Source organism: Pinus tabuliformis, chromosome 9 (genome assembly GCF_031772625.1).
Source record: "Pinus tabuliformis cultivar Carrire ecotype Pingquan chromosome 9, CPIR1, whole genome shotgun sequence".
NCBI lineage: Eukaryota > Viridiplantae > Streptophyta > Pinopsida > Pinales > Pinaceae > Pinus > Pinus tabuliformis.
This window is the reverse complement of record NC_142307.1, coordinates 1,018,152,592-1,018,176,449: the sequence shown is the minus strand read 5'-3', so window position 1 is coordinate 1,018,176,449 and position 23,858 is coordinate 1,018,152,592.

Below are 23,858 nucleotides of genomic sequence, written 5' to 3'. Positions count from 1 at the left end.
TTCTGCTAGGATGAGGAGTGTCAGAAGAGTCTTGACGTCTTAAAAGAGAAAATGGTCACTGCGCCAATTGTAGTGCTTTTGAATTGGAAGAAGGAGATCCACGTTCATGTGGATGCATCATGGATAGCTTTGGGAGCTTTCTTAGTGCAACCAAGGGAGGGGGATATTGATCACCCCATTACCTTTGCAAGTCACAAAATGTCTAAGGAGGAGCAAGATTATTCCACGATGGATCAAGAAGGTCTAGCTATGGTGTACGCACTACAGAAATTTAGCCATTAATTGTTGGGTGCACACTTCAAGATGTTCATGGACCATTCCGCGTTGAAATACTTGGTGAATAAGCCTGTGATGGGGGGGAATATCTGTAGATGGCTATTAATATTTCAAGAATATGATTTTGAAGTAATTTTCAAGCCTAGATGACTAAATGTGGGGTCGGATCATCTATCTCGGATTGAGAATGGTGAAGAACCGACCAACATTGAAGAAGGATTGCCTGACGTGCAACTCTTCGCCATAAGGATTGATAATGAACATTTTGCAGATATTATTCACTTTTTGACTACTGGACTAGCCCTTGCAGAGTATACAATGCAGCAGAAGAAAGAATTAGTAGTCAAAGTGATGAATTTCTCTTTGATTGCTGGCATATGTATAAAATGGCTCCTTATGAAATATTGCGTAGAAATGTCCTTGAGAATGAACGACATAATATTTTAGTCGAAGCGCATGGTGGTTTCATGGAGGGAACTACGTAGGAAAAACAATTGTGCAAAAAATTGTGAGGGAAGTGCTATGGTGGCCCACAGTGCACAAGGATTCTAAGGAATATTGTAGTGTTTGTGATGTTTTCCAGAGCACTAGAAGATCATCGCAAAGAGATAAATTTCCACTGAATCCGCAAGTTACTTTACAAGATTTTGACAAGTGGGAGAATGATTTTGTGGGGCTAATCAATCCTCCAGGAAAGTAGATGGGTGCACGTTGTATTACTACCATAATGGATTATCTAACCAGGTGGGCTGAGTCACAACCAGTAAAGAATTGCAATGCAGACACTGTTGCACACTTCATTTTTGAGTATATATTATCAAGGTTTGGGTGCCCAAAGATCCTGATGAGTGATAGAGGAACACACTTCCTCGACAACATGATTGAAGCATTAATAGAATAATTTCAGGTACATCACCAGAAATGCACACCCTATCATCCTCAGTCAACTGTCATAGTTGAGGCTTTTAATAAAATTTTGGAGAATGCTCTGACAAATGTGTGCAATGTCAACAGGAATGATTGGGATGTGTGAATACCTATAGTGTTATGGGCATACATAACTACTTGCAAGAAGCTGATAGGACAACCTTTGTTCCGACTGGTGTATGGATGGGACACTGTAACGCTAATGGAATATATAGTCCCCAGTCTTAGAATCGTAGAAATAATGAATATGGCAGACAACGATATCATGGAACAATGATTGGAACAACTACTCATGCTAGAAGATGATCACTTTCTTGCAGGATTTCATCAACAAGTACAAAAATCTCAGGAAAAGTCATGAGAAGATCACCATATTAAGTAACGAAATTTTAAGAGTGGAGACTTGGTTTTGATGTATAATAGTGAGTTCACACAATTCCCTGGTAAGTTCAAGATGCATAGGCTAGGCCTGTACATTATTAGGGATATCTCGGATGGTGACACAGTTCAGCTTGCGAAGCTGAATGGAGAATTAATTGTCGGGTACATAAATGGGAGTAGGTTGAAACTTTATAGGGATGACTCTATCTCTAGGATTGCGTGATGACTTTATGAATGGAGGAAAATTTTAGTGCTACAGGCATTTGGAAGGAATCATGAGACTATAAAGTATGCTGCCAATGAAAGATCATGTCGATGAAAGAGGGTTGTACGACATTCAGGAGGATGGTGCAGGTGGAGAATGTTGCAAAGGAGAAGGGGTGACTGTGCTGTAAGGAGGGCTCCACTGAAGTTTGTCCAGAATATGACCGTTGCAGATGATGTGTTAGGTAATTTTTCGTTACATGGATCGGGGGAAACACATTTAAGAGGCATATCTGGGCAAATCTGCCACCAAATCCACATTTATGAGGAAGATCTGGAGGGAATTGAGTGATTTGAATTTTAAAAAGGCTATAAATATGGCATCCCACTCCACATTCAGGAACTTTGCTTGTTAAGAATTCATTGTGATATTTTGCACCTAAGTGTGAGCCAAGATTTCTGTTGCATGTTTGGTTGGAGTTGGAAGAAGCTTGAGCAGGAGTTTTTGAGTTGAGGGCTAGAATCCATTATGACTGCCTCCCATCCAATGCATACTACTGCACCTAGATCGCTAAGAACTAACTCTTATTGCAGCTTCAGTGACCAAGAAGCAGAAGAAGCCCAAAGGACCTTGATTAGACAATCACCAAGGAAAATCCCTACAGAACTATAGAGTAAGGAGAAAATGGATATGCAGAAACAACCCATGGTGCCCCAAGATCTAGATGAAGAAGAATTAGCCAGCATTAGCGGAGATGAGCTGGAACCAATCTCTAGGTTCCCACCTTATATGCCATTGAGGAAACCGACTACAAAGGTAATGAATGACCTAGATTCTATCAAATATAATATATTTACACCCTTGTTACCAGAGGAAGTGCCAATTGAAGAGGAATTATTGGCCAAGGTGCCAAAACTATACATGGAGGATTGGGATTTGAACGACCACAGCAAGTATCCCCAATTTGAGCCCAGCAAGTACCTTAAATATGTGTATTACAAAGAAGCTAGAGCAACATGGGTTGAACCAATGAAGTGGGTTGCTAGGATTCAACATGTTAGATTACTAAATATGTTGTATGTTCCACATTGCCGGTGAAGCAACATAAAAACCATTTTTGTGCACCAACTGTTGGTGTTGGTACATCTTGGGCATCTGTGGCTTGGAGAGCCAATCCTAATTCACGATATGTTAATTCAAAGGATTACTATGCTGCTTGATCAAGAAGCAAACCCCAATGATGAATTTGTTGGGAAATCTTAGGAGAAGGAGCTGGCTAATCAGATGAAGAATGACAATGGCATGATCAAGAAATCTCAGGGCTATGCTATTAGTTCTATTAATGATGCAGCTATGCATTTTTCCACATCCATCTTGGCTGGTAAAATCGTGAGGAAGTGTCAGGAAGTAAAAGTGTTGACACTAGTCGTATCCTTGGCTGCGCAATGCAACAAGGGGGTTCAGTTTAATTGAGCCAGGTACCTCTGTCAGGAGTTTTTGGATGACTTCTACAAAGCACAGGAAGAAGGGAAGCCATTCCATTACGCGTGGTTGTTACTCTTAATCGCGTTGGTAGCATGGTGAACACTAGAGGATTCACAGTTCCCTAATGTGGAACCTGATGTGTGCAAGGCTGCAAAGTTTGCCTCGCTATGGGCCTCTAAGGAACTGACCTGGGTTATGGAGAATAAAATATTATGGGTTCTCTTTGATATGGACCTGCGCATAGTCATCAACCAATGACTGAGGTTTTCACCTGCATTATTTCAAGAATTTGGTGACATTGTTGATTTTAAAGCAGATTTTCACAGTGTCTCTATGCATGCCAAGAAAGATTTGGAGAAGGTATGACATCAGCTACCATACTTAGTGTTTGAAGATGACATCTTGGTAGTCATTAGTAAGTGGTTGAGTTATTGGCTTACCCCAACAATGGTAAAGGTGACCGAGAAGGAAGGAATAAGTGCACAAGCCGAAAAATCAACAGCCAAGAAGGATACCAAGAAAGTGCCTCCGACAGTCACCATTGATCTCGACAGAAAGACTACAATGCTCATATTCGAGCAGGAGACTAGAGAATGGGAATAGAGTGGTGGAGACAATGATTTAGACATGGAGGACATTGATTCCCCATTTATAATCAAGAAGCAAAAGAAGCAGAGTGCTGGCAGTGCGTGAAAGAAGAAGAAGTTAGATAAATCTTCCAGCATCAAAGCTTTGGTCCTCACTGAGGGGGACTTTGATGAAATTGGCGACACTGTCATGCCGGGATGGAAGAGATGTGGGGGAACATCGAGGATAAATACAGGTCAATTTTGACAAAGGTCCAGCAGGGCCTTAAAGAATTGCAGGTGCAGACAAGCATGCTTCAAGTGAGCGTGGTTCAGGTGGGCACAAAGCAAGCGAGCGTGGTACCTTTAGTCGAGCTTGCCATAGAACTTCAAGCAGTCCATTTTCCAGAAGGATCATTTCACATTGAAACTGCAAAGGAAAGGAAGTGTGTCAAAAAATTATAGAGTCTGAGCCTAAATATTCTGGTGCTTACCCTTGAGATGTTGCACGAGATTCATCGGGGCATCAGAGATGAGCTCAAAATACTAGAGCAACGAGCTTTGTTTGTCATCAATGAAGTCAAACTCAATAACCAACAAATGTGCAAGGAAAATCATAAAGCAATCCAGGATCGTGAGAAGGTAGTTGTGCGCAACCAACATCTGGAAGAGGCCATCACCAAAGCATGCAGTGAGCTTCCAGAGCTCCAAATCCCCGTTGAGGCAGCTTTAGCAGAAAAGATTCAAAAACTAGAAGCAACAATCATAGAATCAAAGGAAGAGGTGGGTAAGATTCGCTTTGAACTACATATGCAAATTACAGAGCTTCAAATGAAGCTGCAGCTTACAACACCACCGAAAGTTCGCGAGCAGTGTGAAGCTGCCATCAAAGCTGCTAAGGTTCAAATAGAGACTGCAGTCAAAGACTGTAGTCAACGTTTTGAAGATACCATGTGTTAGTGTCAGTCAGTTCAACTTGTCACCAGTGATCAAATATGCTCTCACAAGGTGTTGTTAGGGTGTCAAGTCATTTTTTTTCATTTGAGTGAGTCTTCAAATAAAAATTTGGTCACCAGCTATTGTGTCTAAGTCACTGATTCTACTTCACTTACTCACGATCTTCATCACTAATCATGGTCATTGTCTTGATCAGGGTATCATATCTTTAGTTAAGTGTCTTGGGTCATGAAATGGTTAAATTCCTCATTTTAGGTCATGGTATAGAGTTTCACTCCATATGTCAGCATGATACCATATGTAAAAAAAAAACATGTTCATCATGTAATTCATTGGGTAAAGGGTGTTAGCAGATTAAGGAAAGAAAAATAAAGGCAAAGGCAATGTTTTATTTGAAATAAGATAATGCTACAGTACACTACCTCATCTCATCATTTCTCATAGGGACAATTTTGTTCAAATTATGTTTCTGGAGAAGAGTTTTACAAACATGAAAGATGTTTTTGTCAATGATAGGCCAAGGAACAAGTACCTCCTTCATTTTATGCACAGATGTTATAACTTCAAAGAAATTCCCAAACTACACTTTCTACAGGAGAGTTCCTGCACTTCTGGTCAGTTTTACTTGAAGACAATTTTTCATGGATTTGGAGCAGGTGTTGGTAGTGCTTAAGGACTTTATTGTGTAGAAGAAATTCTAAGATTTCCAATGTTACCTTCAAATCATCATTTGGATTAGTGGAAGGCATCCAAACGTGATTTAAAAGTTGGCATTGCACTTGTGTCAGAGACACCCTACGTTTTTGGAGCGACCTTGGGAAAATTAATTTTTCTCCCTGCTTGAGCGTCCAAATTACATTCTTGAGGAGTGATTCTTGTAGCAAACTTCAAGAGCTTTCCAAAACACTATCATGTTCATAATTTGGAGTAGTGTAATGCCTCAAAAATTTGGTTTTAATTTGGTGCTATGATTCAGTGAACTATGTTGTGCTTCTGGAGGTGGCATTGCGCTTCCATGAACTACGTTACGCTTCTACCAACAACACTGCACTTGGGAAAAAGTGGCCCAAAACTTGTGAAAACTTACCCAAACTTCAAATTTAAGCTTTAATTCCTATCCCTAACCCTTCTAAGCTGTTCAAAAAGTAAGTACCATCATCTTATTCACTCTTTTCCTTTGGCAAAGCAAGTGCAAATGGTGAGTTTTGTTCATTTAGGGTTTATGTGAAATTTAATGCTTCAAAGTTAGTGAACATGATGGTTTTGTCAGATAAGACATTTCAAACTTTAAAACTTTCCATTTCATACCTCTGTATATATATATAAATCATCATATCATCCACCAAACAACTGATTTACTTTCCGTTTACCTCACCTTTCCATAAACCCTAGCTCATACCTGTCAATTTAAACATTTTTCCTAGAAAGACTGTTTTTTAATTTCTCTTACTCATCTCCCTCTCTCATTTCACTCCATTCAAAATTCCTAATATTTCTACAACCCTTATCCATCCCCAAAATTCCCCTATCATCATCTCCCATCCCTAACTTCCTCATTTCATCATTTCCTTCCTTGAGCAAGAAAAGAGTCAACTTAAGGCCAAACAATTAATCATGGAGAAAGAGAAATCCAAGATGTTGTAGAAAGGAGGCAAAGGTAAAGTAGTGTTGTAGCCTGGTGAACATGATGAACATGAAAAACAAGTTGGAAATAATAAGTCAAGGACCAAAGGACTCTAAAGGGCATTGAAGAAAGCAAAAGAACATAACCTGCTAGATGAAGACCTAGACATTAGAGACAAAATTGTCTTGGAGATCAATGAAGATAGAGAGTATTGGCTAAGTAAGGTCGCTGGTCACCTAGATCATCTTCTTGAAAAGGCGAATAGGGATAACTAGCTATTGAGGAAAATGGCCCACCATTATCAGACTAGAAGCATGATTTGCAACATCAATCTCAAGCAATTGAAAAACAAGCTAAAGGAAACCCTAAAAGACAAAAATGAGAGGGATAACTTGGAGATGCTTTCTGAAGCATCCATGAGAGAATGACACACCTCATTTTTCACTTCATGAACAATTTTGGAGGTTTTCTAAGCATTTTTTTTTTTGAGAATTTTGGTGCAAAATTCAGAAATTGAACTAGTCACAAGGCGGTGCGCTTTTTACTCAGGGCTCCACATGACAAGTGTATTACATTTTTGGAAATATGATTACATCCTCTAAAAACTGATTTCATCATATTTCTTAAACAAGGCTTATATTTTGAGAAAAAGGAGAGGAAGGGGTCAAAAATCATCATTCTGCCACTCTTTTTGACACGCGCTGTGCTTTTAGAGACACCTTGGGAGAATAAATGTTTGAAGGCTTTCCGATGGGTAATTTCAAAAATTAAAGGTGTTATGGAAACTAGACAGAAAAGGTTAGTTGAACATTCTCTCAGATCTTAATTTCGACTTTAGTATGGCACCTTAAAGTGGGCTCAAAGTCGGCACTGCACTTTTGAAAATTTCTGAGTTTTTATTTAAAAATTTCACTGTGTAATTTCCTAGTTTTTAGTTTGACTTGGTCAAAGTCAAAAATCATGATGTAATTGCAGTAGTTCGAGGTTAGATGATGCAATCATAAATAAATAGACATGATAGGTAGTTTTTATGGTTAATTAGGGATCATAAGGGAAGAAAAATTAAAAACAAAGTCTAAGAGAAGAGTTTGTATTTGACCTTCTCACTCTCACCTATTGGTTGAGAGAATCTTGGAAATAGTTCCACCACCTAGGAATTCGACTCCTGAAGGTGGGGAATTTGTTTGATTGAGTTTATATGTATAATTTCTCCTTCAGAGAGAGGGGTTGGACTTTTTTGGAGAGGCCTGGTACCTTATGTTCTCTTACAACTAATACAGGAGTAGTGGCAACTATATTTCAGGAATACTTGTTCAGTGAGTCTATGGTGTTAGTTTTCTTTCAATCAGCTTCTAATTGATGAAATCATATTTATTTTCACGATTTATATTCTTCCTATGATTTTCCTTTAAGTTATATAGACAAAACACTTATATTTAAGCTCTGTTTATGTCGAAATCATGATTCTGTTTCTTTTCTTCTAAGACTAATGATTTCATGATTTCACATACTCATTATGTTCTCTTAAACTATCGGACCTATGCTACATTGACAACACTTTAAGTTCACCATATCACATTGATATATAGCTCCTCTTTATACCTATCACTGCATACTTGAAGTCTTGACCTAATTACCTATTCTAATCCCTAGTCCAACAAACTAAAAACCCTAAATTCACAAATAATCAAACAACACTTCTATATCTAGCCTAAAACCTATTTCTTTTAGTTATTCATTGACAAATACTTAGAGAGATACCTCTCTGGTTTAGTAGGGCTAGCTACTGAAATGAAAGTGGTTCGAGGTTACCTCTTTCGATCTCCTCCTCAACTGAGGAAATTGTAGGGGATAAGATTTTCACGTCGTTTTCGGGGAACGAAAGATCATATCTTCCCTAGGAAAGAATGACAGAGATCAGATCTGATTGTTGATGGTGAACAGTGATCAAAACCAAGAAAGGCTCTACATATTTCGCCTCGCGAATCCAGTGTAGAGTAATCTAAAGGTTTAGAATTCTCATGGCAACTTCACTGTTCAAAAATCAGTAGTTTGAATGACATTTTTGGTGACTTAAATATTTTCAAAATGGATTCAACTTTTTGAAGGTATTCTCTTATGAATCAAGCTCATATTCTTGGTTTTGCAAATCATATTCCTTGTATAGATTGGAAAACAGGGTTGCTAAAGTTTAAAGGTCAGGATGGAGAAGATGCTAGTTTGCATTTGGTCAAATTTCATTTTCATATTTATAGTTTCCCGAAGATTGTCTAATGGATATCTTCATGGCTACCTTGGAGGAAATAGAAAGGAAATGGCATGAGAGTCTACCATATTCCAGTTTATGTTCTCTAAAGGATTCTCATTCAGTTTCCTTTCAACATTATCAAAGCTGTAATTTTTCCTTATCAATGATGGATAGATGTTGTGAGATTTATGAAAATTTCATTAAATTCCCTGAAAATTCGTATGGGGATAAAGAATGTATGGAAGAAGATATATTAGAAGCCCTTTATGATTTTTACTCCCAACAAGAATTAGAAGCTTCCCCCTTGAACGAACAAAACTCGGATCAAAATAGAGAAAGGCCTATTCCCAATCTTGAAAATGAAAATCACCAAGCCAATGTTGATTTCTATAAAACTTAGTGTTCTCCTCTGTCTGAAGATGAAATAGATCAGCTCCTAAAAAGCCATGTTACAACCCAAGTTAAGGTAGGTTTGCAGTGTTCACAGAGACAAGAATGTGTGAGTGAAATTTCTTCGATTATTGAAAATGAAAATATAGGTTTAAATGATGACAGTCATGAGGCTGATGAAACTATACAATAAATGATTGTGAGGAAGCAAATTTGTGATGTAGATTTCCTACAAGGAGATCAACTATCAGGGACTATTTTCTTTCATGGAGAGGATAGGTCTAACATGTTTAATAATATTGAATAATTTTTTCTTTTCAAGGATGAGTTAGACTCTAAATTGGAAGAGTATGAGTCTGAGATAGATAGTATGCCGGAGATAGAATCAGAGTTGCTCATGCCTGGGAAATTTACACCCAACACTCAGGTGGCAGAAAGTCATACTTCCCTATGCCTTCCTATGGATCAACAACCAAGTATTCTTTCATATCAAAATGAAAGGAGTACTTGTATTTTTGTTGGATTTCAAGACAAGGTAACGTTTCATATTTTTAAGGATCCTTACACTGATTTGTTGCAAGCATCTCGGAAGACGAATTTTCTTGTATTTATGGATCATGAGCACATGTTCAGTGGACACATGGAGTGGCCTATATATTTTTTTTCTTCTAGCTCAAGGAAAATATGAGCAAAATTCAAATAAGCAGCCATTTGCTAGATTGGTTACACTGGAGGGATCATTACACATGATTATATATATATCTTCAGTGGGTGAGCGGTTATCATTAGGATTTGAAGCCCAAGGTGAAGACCCTAAGATCTCGATGGTGTGCTACCATAAGTAGGTTTACATAGTTTTAGTGTTTTGTCAACGTCAGTTGGTCAACTAGTTTTTAGTTTGAACTTAGTCTTTGAAATTTGACTCCATGCCCAATGGATAAGGCTACTAGGACTACGGTGTTCTTGACACCTCCAAGGAGATGCCATCCCCAGCTAGATCCAATGTTAGTGTTAGGTAGTTCAGCCTGTCACCAGTGATCAAATATACTCTTACAAGGTGTTGTTAGGGTGTCAAGTAAAATTTTTGTCATTTCAGTGAGTCTTGATCTAAAAATTTGGCCACTAGCTATTGTGTCTAGGTCACTGCTTCTCCCTTCACTTACTCACGGTCTTCATCACTCATCATGGTTATTGTCTTGTTCAATGTATCATATCTTCATTTAAGTGTCTTGGGTCATGAAATGGTGAAATTCCTCATTTTAGGTCATGGTCTAGGGTTTCACTCCATGTGTCATCATCATACCATATTTCAAAAAAAAAACATGTCCATCATGTAATTCAGTGGGTAAAGGGAGTTAGCAGTTTAGGGAAAGAAAAATAAATGTAAAGGTAATGTTTTATTTCAAATAAGACAATGTTGTAGTACACTACCTCTTCTTATCATTTCTCATAGGGATAGTTTTATTCAAATTATGTTTCTAACCAAATGGAGAAGAATTTTACAAAAGTGAAGAGATTTTTGTCAATGATAGGCCAAGGAACATGAACCTCCTTCATTTTATGCATAGGTGTTATAACTTGACAGAAATGCCAAAACTACACTTACTACAGGAGAGTTGTTGCACTTCTGGATAGTTTGACTTCAAGACAGTTGTTCAGGGATTTGGAGCAGGTGTTGGTAGTGCTTAAGGACTCTATTGTGTAGAAGACATACTACGATTTCCAATGGTACCTTCATATAGTGATTTGGATTAGTGGAAGGCATCCAAAAGTTCTCTGCAAGTTGTCACTGCGCTTTTCTCAGAGACACCCTATGTTTTTGGAGTGACCTTGGGAAAATTAATTTTCCTCCCTTATGGATTGTCCCAATTACATTCTTGAGTAGTCCATCTTGTAGCAGACTTCAAGATATTTTCAATATGATATCAAGTTGACAATTTGGAGGTTTAAGGCCTTTGAAAGTGGGTTGTAAGTTGGTGCTACACTTCTATGAATTGCGTTGCGCTTCCATGAACTATGTTGCACTTCTGCCAACAGTGCTGCGCTTGGGACAGAGTGGCCCGAAACTTGCCAAAACTCACCAAAAATTCAAATTTAATCTTGCATTCCTATTATTTTCCCTTATAAACTGTTCAACAAGTAAGTACCATCATCTTACTCACTCTTTTCCTTTGGAAAAGCAAGTGCAAATGGCAAGTTTTGTTCACTTAGGGTTTATGTGAAATTTCATGCTTCAAAGTTAGTGCAAATGATGGTTTTGTCAGATAAGACATTTCAAAATTTAATAATTTCCATTTCATACGTATTTTTATATATAAATAATCATATCATCCACCAAACAACTAATTTACTTTCAGTTTACCTCACCTTTTCACAAACCCTAGCTCATACCTATCAATTTAAACAATTTTCCTAGCAGGACTATTTTTTAATTTCTCTTACTCATCTCCCTCTCTCATTTCATTCCATTCAAACTTCCTAATATTTCTACAACCCCTATCCATCTCCCAAAACTCCCCTATCATCATCTCCCTTCCCTAACTTCCTTATTTCATCATTTCCTTCCTTGAGCAAGAAAACAGTCAGCTTAAGGCAAAACAACAATCATGGAGAAAGAGAAATCCAAGGTGTTGAAGTAAGGAGGAAAAGGTAAAGAAGTGTTGGATATTGGTGAACATGATGAACATGAAAAACAAGTTGGAAAGAAAAATCCAAGGACCAAAAGACTCAAAATGGCATTGAAGAAAGAAAAAGAACATAACCTGCTAGATGAAGACTTAGCCATTGAAGACAAAATTGCCTTGGAGATCAATGAAGATAGAGAGTATTGGCTAAGTAAGGTCACTGGTTACCTATATCAGCTTCTTGAAAAGGCCAACAAGGAAAATTAGCTATTGAGGTACATGGCGCACCATTATCAAACTAGAAACATGTTTTGCAACATCAAGCTCAAGCAATTGAAAAAGAAGCTAAAGGAAACCCTAAAAGACAAAAATGAGAGGGATAAATTGAAGATGCTTGCTAAAGCATCCATGAGAGAATGACACACCTCATTTTTCACTTCCTGAACAATTTTGGAGGTTTTTTGAGATTTTTTTTTTTGAGAATTTTGGTGCAAAATTTAGAAATCGAACTAGTCACAGAAACACAGTGGCTTGGCGTTGTGCTTTTTACTCAAGGCTCTGAATGATAAGTGGATTATATTTTTGGAAATATGATGACCTCCTATAAAATCCATTTCATCATATTTCTTATACAGCGCTCATAGTTTGTGAAAAAGGAGAAAAATGGGTCAAAAATCATCATTATGCCACTCTTTTTGAGAGGCGCTGCACTTTTGGAGATACCTTGGGAGAATAAACTTTTGAAGGCCTTACGATCGGTCATTTTCAAAAATTAAAGGTGTTAAGGAAACTAGACAGGCAAGGCTAGTTGATTTTTTTCTTAGATATCAATGTGGAATTAAGGAAGGAACCTTAAAGTGGGCTCAAAGGTGGCATTACGCTTCTGCAATTTTCTTAGTTTTTATTTAAAATTTTCACTATGTAATTTCCTAGTTTTTAGTTTGACTTGGTCAAATTCAGAACTCATGATGTAATTGAATTAGTTTGAGGTTAGATGATGTAATAATAAATAAATAGAAATGATAGGTAGTTTTTATGGTTAATTAGGTCTCATAAAGGAAGCAAAATTCAAAACAGAGTCTACGAGAAGAGTTTGTATTTGACCTTCTCACTCTCACTTGTTGGTTGAGAGAATCTTCGAAACAGTTCCACCACCTAGGAATTCGACTCCTCAAGGTGGGAAAACTATTTGATTGAGTCTATATGTATCACGTATCATTCAAAGAGAGGGTTTGGACTTGGAGAGGCTTGGTACCTTATGTTCTCTTACAGCTAAAATAGGAGGAGTTGCAGCGATATTCCAGGAATACTTGTTCAATGAGTCTATGATGTGGAAATCATGCTTTTGTTTATTTTCTTCTAAGAATAATGAATTCATGTTTTCACATTCTAATTATTTTCTCTTAAACTCTTATACCTACACTACATTGACAACACTTTAAGTTCCCCATAACACACTGATATCTAGCTCCTCTTTATACCTGTCACTCCATACTTGAAGCCTTGACCTAATTACCTGTTCTAATCCCTAGTCCAGCAAACTAAAAACCATAAATTCACAAATACTCAAACATAACTTGTATATCTATCTTAAAACCTATTTCTTTCAGTTATTCATTGACAAATCCTTAGAGATATCCCTCTCTGATTCAGTAAGGCTAGTTATTGAACTGAAAGTGGTTCGAGGTTACCTCTTTTGATCTCCTCCTCAGCCTAGGAAATTGTAGGGGATAACACCATGGAAGTGTGGGCTTCACTGCAGGAGGACCCACATGTGAAGAAGATTGAAGAAGAGATCAGAGACAAGTGGCTACAGTTCGATGAGCTTAAATCCATGATGCGGACCTTAGCACCTGTGCAACGACTCACCTGTCTCCAGGAAGGAACAATTTTGCAGGGACAGATCGATGAGTTGTGGAGAAATGCATAGATCATCTTCACACAGGCACAACCCTGGGTATATGAGGCCCACCAACTTTCCCAGGACATAGAAGGAAAACATAAGAGCATGCAAAAAAGTTAGAGGACAATCGGCGTCACAACAGAGGGGTTGATGACAGAGAAGCTTGTGGATGAAGTACAACAAGCCATATAAAAATGAACAACAAGGCTCAATCCATTGCAAACTACCTACAAGGGCCTGAAAACCAGGATCGAGGATGTACTAGTTGAGTGACTCGAGGACGAGTCACATCTTTGTGTTGGGGGTCTATTGGATAGGCATCCCCTAGGTCTAAGGTTTGTTCAAACCATGTAAAGACTCCCCAGTTTGCAGAGAGGATCATAATTAGCACAACGTTCTAAGAGTTAAAGGGGCTTGAGGGTTGGTCAAAGCCTCTTCTTTTATAAAGGGATGGGATTACTTAGAGGATTTTGAGCATCGCCCATGGTTTGCAGACCATGGTATTTTAAGGGTAGAAGCAAATATAAAGGGATTATTTTATAAGTCTAAGACATGATGTATTGAATTGATGAATCTCTTTTGAGTCAGTTTTTGTAAGATCTTTTGTAGTGAGGTGAAGGGGAAGGCTCCTGTAGCTATGTGCACGAAGACCTTGGTATGTTTGCAGCTGAGTGCACAGGGCACTGTAGATGTGTGTGGGGGCCAAAAAGATTGTATTTGACAGGAATTGACTAATAAAGAAGACTTTTGACCTTAAATATGTGTATTTTCTATATGTTCGCATAGTTTTTGTGTTTGAACTTGGTTATGGTTTGTTTATATATTATTTCTACAATTGCATCGCGAAGGTTTGGATACTATTTTATATGATGACTAATACATGTTAGTCTAGTTTTGCATAGTTCGCTAATCTCTATAAGTAGAAAACATTGTTCAATTGTCATAATAAGGTTAAGAGTTCATGAAGGTTGGATTAGGCCCTAAAATGTTAAAATCCTTACATCCACACTACATAGTCCCTTTGCATGCAAAAACCTGGTTCTAGCATCCCCCAATATTGCCTTAGGTGAGACTGCAATGTGCATGAGAAGATCATTGTCAAAAGGGCTGATGGTATAGGGTTTTGTTGCTTAGCGCAACTAACTCTGAACATGGGTCTATGCCCCTAAAGCCAATAGAAGCATCAACCTTGTTTGTAAAGAAGAAGGATGACATGTTATGGCTATGCCTTTGTTGGAATTATGATGCATGTGTTGTACTTGATGGAAACCCTCTTGTAGCATAACAACTCACTTGTATATGGTAACTAGATGAATCTACATGAGAGATATCAGATGTGACAGAATGCATGGCAGTTGTGTTTACAAATGTGACAAAATGCAGGATAGTTCAAAGGAATCATTTCAAAAGTAATATGACAAATCACATTATAAGAGATCTATTCAGAGGGAACAAGGTAATGGAACAAAAGAATAGGATGAAGGAATAGAGGACTACAGATTAGAATCAAGAAATTGAAGAAAGAGAATGGTTTAAGAAGTATACGTTGGTCCACCTTGTCCAAGTAGTGTATACATGCAGGTTCACAGAACAAAAAGAATGCATACGTATGCATGCACTTTCACAAGAGAAAAAGCACATATAGGTTGGAAAATCAAGAAATCTCAAGAGTAGAGAATACAAAGGGTCAATACCATGGTATTAGCCAACAATATTTAGCAGAGTAATGACTATTTGATCTTGTCCAAGAATACCAAAGATCATAAGTGTGGTTTTGGTCCGAGGTATTGGTCCGAGGTTTTTGGTCCAAGGTATTGGTTCGAGGTTTTGGTCCGAGGTTTCTGGTGCAAGTTTTTGGTCCGAGGTATTAGTTTGAGGTTTTGGTTCAAGGTATTTGGTCTGAGGTATTTGGTTCAAGGTATTGGTCCTAAGTGGTTTTGGTCTGAGTTATTGAGAAAGGCCAACTATATAAGGAGGTGAAGATCAAAGTGCTAAGAGTAGAAGTAATGAATATCTTATAAAGTGCTAGATCAAAAGAAAATATGCATGTTATGGGTTTCTGGTGCTTTTCTCTATCTAGACTAAGTATGCACGTGAGTTTTTGATGATGGATGAGATCTAATGATGGATCAAGATCATAATGACTTATCATTATTTGATCTGATAATGGATGGGTTAGATCTGATTGCTAACACATGTTTTATTCTTTATATGTGACAATATGGGTATATCTGAAGTCAAGAATTGCATCGAAGTTATAAGTAAGTTTTGCAGATCTATACGTTGGTTCACTTTGGTGAAGGTGCGTATACATGCTGGTTTGGCTCTTCCAGGTAGCCTATGCAAAAGAAAATCTTCATATTCATGGATGACTGATCTATCAGATAAGTATTTCCATTTTACTGTAGTTTTACTGTTGTTTGTCAATGATGTCTTCTTAGATCTGAAAGTAGAACTGAATGTATAAGGAAATTGAGTCTGATTGATTGAGAAAGAAGGGTGATCCTTGTTGCTATCTATTTATAACTCTGTAATATGACAGTAGATCTTCAGAATGTCACTGATTGGTACAGTCTATGGTTCAGAGGTTTTATGATTCTATATCTTTAGAGGTATACGCAGGTTGGGCTAAAGGAAGTAGTGCATACACACAGGTTGGATTCATTGGAGGAGTGTATACATTCTGACACATGCCTTTTAAGGTTATAGTTAGTTCTAGTTGTCGATGCAATGATCTGGGTTCAAATCTGTGTACTGGTTGCATTGATCTGTCTGTTGTAGTTGATTGGTTGAATTTGATTAAGTTTGAATGAATGGTTGATTCAATTGTGTCAGAGGTTCAATGATTGTTTGATTCAGTTGTGAGAGAGGTTCAAAGGTTTTGGTGATTGATTGTTTCATTTATATCATAGATTGATGATTGAGTTTCAATGATTGGTTAATGTAGATGTATTTTATGGTTGTATTGTAGTGGTGATTGATTTTGAGTTTCAAAGTTTCTGATGGGTCTAGTACGAAAATTTGATGAAACAAGGTCTTCATGTGTATTGTTGTTTACCAGGAGCATCTAGTCTAAAAATTTATGAAACGTGGTCCCTAGAGGAAGAGATAAGGTCATAGGCTTCTGTAGGCCGATGCCTACATACTAGTAAACACATTGGCTAGTACAAGAGCTAGTGGGTTGTAGCTCCCTTCCAGTAGAAGCTGGAAAATGAGAGAAGCTTGTAGCCTTTTGTAAGTGGATGTTTGCGTTCTGGTATGAGTCTATATCAGTACATGATTTTAACATATTTTCTTATTATTAAAAGAAGACAGAGATGACAACAGGAGGTTTCTTTCACCCACATTGGGTTTCCGCCTTAAATCTTGGTATTCATGTGTGTTGCTTATGTGTGATGGTTTATTCTTTTTTTACTGCACTGTTTAATAAGTTACTGATGCAATGGTTATAGATCAACACACGATAAATTAACTAAATCACAAGTTCTCTGGGTATATGTTGGTTTCACTAATCACAGTAGTATGTACATGCTACTTCACTTCACAGAAGTAGCGTATATAAATCTGACTGGGAAATGAAAAATTAGTGATCTAATAATACTGATTCACACCCCCTCTCAGTGTTATTTCCAAAAATTGGTATCAGAGTGGGTCTTTTGGTGGAAGCTTGATCGCTTGAAGGAGATCCGTAGAAACAATGGGAAAGAAGCTAAAGAAGAAAGCACCTCAAAAGAAGAAGACATCTCAAGGGAACTATGATAGTGGAAGAGGCGATTGGCCATTATGTGGAAGCAACTCCTCCGACTTAGAATCACCTTAGAATGAATATGAACAAGCAAAAGAATTATCAGGTACGAATTTGTTATCCTATGGTGGTACATTTCTCTGTTCATTTGAAGATAATGAATGTGAGAGTGAAACAACTGAATTTGCTCTTATGGGTGAAAGATAAAGAAATCAAATAGAGGCAGAATATAAAAGGCTCACATACATAGTTAGAGATCAAAAGGATCTATTTGATAAAAGGGAATGTGCCTACAAAGAAGAAGTTACCAGATTAAAAGCCCAATTGAAGAAAGGAACAAAGTAAGGAAGCAATACAAGGAAAAGGAAGACCAATGTCAAAGGTTGCACGATGAAGTGACATCATTGAGAATAAAAGTGAATGAAAAGGACATAATAACCAAGGAAATTTTAGAAAGAACCAGCTATTGTGAAGGTCTTGAAGGTGTAATCATTTCTATAAAAGAAGATCTCAAAAATTCGAATAAGTAGAATGAAGAACTACTCCAATCATTTGAAGAAGAAGGAAATTAGGTTCTCGAATTAAGGCAACAAGTGGAAGAAGGAAGAAAAGCTAAAGAAATCATGAAGAAGTAGTATCTTGAAAAGGAAGAGCAATATCAGGTTGAGGTAAATATCCTAAAAGGTAAATTAGAAGAAAAGGATGAACTTTTACTATTTAAAATAATACTAAGATTTTGGATGACATTATTAGTAGTCAAAGGTTTCCTACCATCAAATCTAGTCTTGTTGTTCATGAAAGTATTAAAGGTGAATCTAGCTCACAAACTGAAGCAAGGAACTCTAGTGAAAAATCTGAAATGCTCAACAAGGAGATAAGAGGTCAACCCCATCAACAACCAAGGAAAGAAAGTCTTCAAAGAAAATCATTTACTCCTAATTATGGAAGTGTTAATTGATTCTTTCCTCTGATGAATAATGTTGAATGTTTTATATGCCATAATTTTGGACATGTTGCAGCCAGATGCAGAAGTAGAATGGTTCAAGCTAATCCCAGTCACATAGAAAGATCATCAGCTTCCAGGTACTTTGAAGGATATTGTTTTTCTTGCAATATGTTTGGTCACAAAGCCATTGATTTCTATAGAAGGAATATAAAACATATAAGGTGTTATGCTTGTAAGAAGTTTGGGCATATACCAAAAGAATGCAGGAGAAAATTTCGGCCAACATACCAAAAGGAAAAAACATCATCACACTCCAAGTTATGGAAGAAGAAGGAAGTACAGCCAGAAATATGTGGCATAGCTCAGTATACAGACAAAAAAAATTCAAAAGGATCTGAAAGTATGAAATTTCAATGTCCTAATTCTCATACGTAGTTATCATGAAGACAAGTTGCGTATATACGCGAGTTAGAAGCTGCACAGTCATGTATATGGTTGTTTGATGAAGAAGAAGTGGAACAGACTCAGGAAAAGGGGTCTGATATGGTTCAGTCAATTATTAGTTATCTTTTCTATTTTGATTGATGATGATTATAGTCTGTTGATGATATGTATAAGTTGTTGATGACTTGATGTATAACTAGTTGATGATGATGCCTTGATGATCCTCATTGATATATGCGATGACTAGATCTGATAGTGAACAGTTGGCCAAGGTTCAGGGGGAGAATATGCTATGCTTCTAATAATGCATTGTTGGCATTATGTTTAGAAGTCTTTGGTACTTATGTTGTTGAAGTGTTTAAATTATACATCATGCAATGCTGCAGTCATGAGTTGCCTATGATGAAATCTCAGATGATACTTATATTGCTTGAGCCACATAATTGTTATTCGGATCAGATTTATGGACGAATGGGGATAACCTTTTTGATGATGCATACAGTACATATGATATGTTGCTTACATGGTGATATTCATAAGGACATGATAAGTACAAAGCTTGAGTACAGAACTTCATTATTTGATGATGAGTCAACCATTTCTTTTATGTTGTTGTCATAATGCCCTCAAAGATGCATAAAGCTCATATGGTGCAGTTATGATGTGGGATTCCTATAGTTCTTGGCTCTCACATGGTTGAGGATTGTTGATGTTGATGGTATCAAGAAATCTTGACAAATGACTATGAGCTCATGGTTTGCTAGATACATATTACTATCTCTTTGATGGATACACATTATGCTAGATACATGGATGATTACTTAAGTTGCGTGTTGTTAAATATTGTTGGTTGGCCAAGAGAATGGTGTTATTGCAGGTCTCATAAAGACATAGATAGTTGAAGACATGGATATTCAGAGACATGGCTTACTTAGTCACATAATGATGATGCCTTCTTACTTTATGATGACAGGTTTGATACTCACATATGTTGATTATCATGGTTGATGCTTATCAGATGTGGGATGTTTCATAGTGATGATACATGGTTGATATATTGAGGGTTATTGTCAAAAGATCATGCAGTTCTTGTTGATGATGTTATGATCATAGATAATGACTATGGTATTTTCACATACATATGATATGATGTGAATGCTTTTGTGTTACTGATTGGAGATATTACATATGCTTAGTTGATTCATGGAAGGTTATGATAAGGCTCTTTCTACTAAGGAAATAGAGCAAGTTGACCTTGATGAGATCAAGAGGATGAGTTGATATCTATATGCAAGATACTTTCTCACAAGTCAATGATAATTACATTGTCATATCTTGGGAACTAATGATGGACATATACAGGTTGCTGGTCTTGATGTTAGTGACAGATTCTTATGGTGTAGATCATACATGGTGTATGATAATTGCTGATGACTATCATGGTCTTGTTTAGATCTTTGGTATCTGTTATAAATGTCGTGTATATCATTTGATGTAAAGGTCATATAAAGACCCATGATATAATAATATGTCTTTGTCTCTTGTAGTCTTTTAATGAGTCCTTCTTGGTCATATGATGTAATTTGTACCCCCACTATGCATGGGAAGGATGATCTAATCATTTCTATATTTCAGTCATGTATAAATAATTGGTATATTCCCACTTGGTTGGGAGATTGATGTATGTAAAAGTCATGTTATTCTTTTGGAAAATATTTTTGCAAACTCTGCATGTGCTTAGGGGGAGCATGGATGGTATAGTGCATCTCATCATGTACAAAGGAGGAGTCTAATCAGATAATTCAGCATGTGCCCAGGGGGAGCATGATCAATGTTCATATTCAACTGTTCAGATATGAAAGTATTCATTTTGGTCAACCCTTTTCCCTTGATATCAAACGGGGAGAATATCTTGGTCCGCCCTTTGCCCTTGATGTCAAAGGGGGAGAGTATTTTGGTGTTTCTTGTTATCTCTAACAGTTTCTACAGCTTGCAGTAATCAACACCAAAATTGTTGACATCAAGTCCAAAGGGGGAGATTGTTGGAATTATGATGCATGTGTTGTACTTTATGGAAACCCTCTTATAGCAGCAAAACTCAGTTGTATATCACAACTAGATGAATTTACGTAACTCGATGAATCTACAAGAGAGATATTAGATGTGACAGAATACATGGAAGTTGTGTTTATAGATGTGACAAAATGAAGGGCAGTTCAAAGGAATCATTTTAGAAGTAATATGGAAAATCACATTATAACAGGTCTATTAAGAGGGAACAAAGTAATGGTACAAAAGAATAAGATGAAGGAACAGAGGACTATATATCAGAATCAAGAAATTGAAGAAAGAGAATGGCTTAATAAGTATATGCTGGTTAACCTTGTATAAGTAGCGTATACATGTGGGTTTACAAAACAAAAAGAGCGTATACGTATCCACGCACTTTCATAAGATAAAAAGTGCGTATAGGTTGGAAAATCAAGGAATTTCAAGAGTAGAGAATACCAGGGGTCAATACCATGGTATTAGCCCACAATATTGAGTGGAGTAATGACTATTTGATCCCGTCCAAGAATACCACAGATCCTAAGTGTGGTTTTGGTCCGAGGTATTGGTCCGAGGTTTTTGGTCCAAGGTATTGGTCTGAGGTTTTGGTCCGAGGTTTTTGGTCCAAGGTTTTGGTCTGAGGTTTTCGGTTCGAGGTATTGGTCTGAGGTATTTGGTCCAAGGTATTGAGAAAGCCAAAAACTATATAAGGAGGAGAATATCAAAGGGCTAAGAGTAGAAGTAATTAATATCTTATGAAGTGCTAGATCAAAAGAAAATATGCATGTTATGTGTTTCTGATGCTTTGCTTGATCTAGACTAAGTATGCACCCGAGTGTTTGATGATGGATGAGATCTAATGATGGATGAGGATCATAATGAATTATCATTATGTGATCTGATAATGGATGGGCTAGATTTGATTGCTAACACATGTTTAATCCTTTATATGTGACGATCTGGGTATATCTAAAGTTGGGAATTATAGAGAAGTTATAAGTATTTGCAGATCTATACACTAGTTCGCTTTGGTGAAGGTGTGTATACATGTTGGTTCAAATCTTCCAAGTAGCATATGCAAAAGAAAAGCTTGATGTTTAGGGATGACTGGTCTATTAGATCAGTATTGCTATTTTTTAGCAGTTTTACTATTGTTTGTCAATGATGTCTTCATAGATCTAAAAGTAGAACTGAATGTATAAGGAAATTGAGTTCGATTGATTGATTGATTGATTGAGAAAGAATGGTGATCCTTGTTGATATCTATTTATAACTCTGTAATATGATAGTAGATCTTTATAATGTCACTGATTGGTACAGTTTGTGGTTCAGAGGTTTTAAGATTCAGTATCTTTAGAGGTATACGCAGGTTGGGCTAAAGGAAGTACTGTATACACACAGGTTGGATTCATTGAAGGAGCATATACATTATGTCACATGCCTTTTAAGGTTACAATTAGTTCTGGTTGTTGACGCAGTGATCTAGGTTTAGATCTATGTGATGGTTACATTGATCTATCTGTTCCAGTTGATTGGTTGAATTTGATTAAGTTTGAATGAATGGTTGATTTACTTGTGTCATAGGTTTAGTGATTGTTTGATTCAGTTGTGAGAGAGGTTCAGAGGTTTCAGTGATTGATGGTTTTAGTTATATTAGAGATTGATGATTGAGTTTTAGTGGTTGGTTGATGTAGATGTATTTGATGGTTATATTGTAGTGGTGATTGATTTTGAGTTTCAAAGTTTTTGATGGGTCCAGTATGAAAATTTGATGAAACGAGGCCTTCATGTGTATTTTTGTGTACCAGGAGCATCAAGTCCAAAAATTTATGAAATGTGGTCCCTGGAGGAAGAGAGAAGGTCGTAACCTTCTGTAGGCTGGCGCCTACATACTAGTAAACACGTTGGCTAGTATAAGTGCTAGGTGGTTGTAGCTCCCTTCCAGTGGAAGCTGGAAAATGAGAGAAGGTTGTAGCCTTCTGTAGGTGGATGACTGTGTACTATTATCAATCTGCACCAATACAAGATTGTAAACATATTTTATTCTTATTAAAAGACGACAAAGACAACAACAACAATAGGTGCTTTTCACCCACATTGGGTTTCCACCTTAAATATTGGTGTTCATGTGTGTTGCTTATGTGTGATGGTTTATTTTACTTTTACTGCACTATTTAATAAGTTACTAATGCATTGGTTATATATCAACACATGATAAATTAACTAAATCACAAGTTATTTGAGTATACATTGGTTTCACTAATCACAGTAGCGTGTACACGCTAGTTCACTACACATAAGTAGCGTATATAAATCTATTTGGGAAATGAAAAATTAGTGATCCAATAATACTGATTCACCCATTATCTCAGTATTATTTCCAACAGCCTTGACTATTGATATTTGAATAAAGATATAGTTAAAAATAAGTACCCACTTCCTAGAATTGATGATCTATTAGATCAACTTAGAGGGGTTGTAGTGTTCTCTAGAATGGATTTGATATTTGGCTATCAATAGGTCTAAATTAAAGAAAAAGGCATCCCAAGACATCGTTCAGGATGAGATATGGACACTACGAGTTTTTGGTGGTTCTATTTAGGCTCACAAATGCACCAACCACATTGATGTGCATTATGAACAACATCCTCAACCTATATTTGGAAAAATTTGTATTATTTTTTATGGATGACATCCTGGTTTACTCAAAAAATAGGGAAGAGCATGAACAGAATTTGAAGGGAGTGTTGTAATTGCTGAGGGAGCAAAAGTTGTATATCAAGCTGACTAAATGTGATTTCTTCCAATCACAAGTCCAATATTTGGGACATGACATTTCAAGAGAAGGAGTGATTGTGATCCCAGAAAGATTAAGGCCATAATGCAATGGCCCACTCTTTGAAATGTCATGAAGGCTAGATCCTTTATGGGATTAGCTAGATAATATTGGAATTTCATTCAATACTTTTCCAACATTGGTCATCCAATCACAAAACTACAAAGGAAAGGGGTCAATTTTCAATGGAAATCAATGTGTCCAACAAGCTTTTAACAACTCAGGAAATCACTCACACATGCACCTATTTTC